At 52.2% G+C, this 433-nt stretch overlaps 1 pseudogene; it reads right to left on the minus strand.

Moving 5' to 3' along the window:
• Positions 1-433, minus strand: part of LOC102252415 — a 6,877-nt pseudogene that overhangs the window by 6,299 nt on the left and 145 nt on the right.

Consider the following 433-nt stretch of genomic DNA (forward strand, 5'->3'; position numbering starts at 1 on the left):
CTCTGTCTGAGGGCAGGGACTCTCTGTAGTATGAGTCCAAACCTTACCGGCACCAAGTAGGTATAAAATCCATGCTGTGGTGTTGCCAACACCTGAATTCGAATCCCGAGGGCCACCAACTCATGTCTTGGACGCAGACAGCATGTTGCTTTCCTTCACTGACCCTCAGGTCAATCACCTGTGGAACGCGAACCATGGCAAAATCGTCGGTGGAAGAGCTCGTAGATTCATTACAAATATCCCAGACTTTAAGGGAAAGAAAATCCTGGAAATCTTGGCTAAAGAGAGTCAACATTTCCTCGCCCTGGACTACCCCGCTTCCTTCTCCCCTAGCTGCTCTCTTTTTCTTCAACATTCCCCTCTAGAGGGCACGCGAGCTCTACGATCCTCCAGCCTCGCTTCCGACCGCCGTCGCGCCTCACTTGACGCACGC

This window comes from Myotis brandtii, unplaced genomic scaffold, assembly GCF_000412655.1.
Source record: "Myotis brandtii unplaced genomic scaffold, ASM41265v1 scaffold3686, whole genome shotgun sequence".
Taxonomy (NCBI): Eukaryota; Metazoa; Chordata; class Mammalia; order Chiroptera; family Vespertilionidae; genus Myotis; species Myotis brandtii.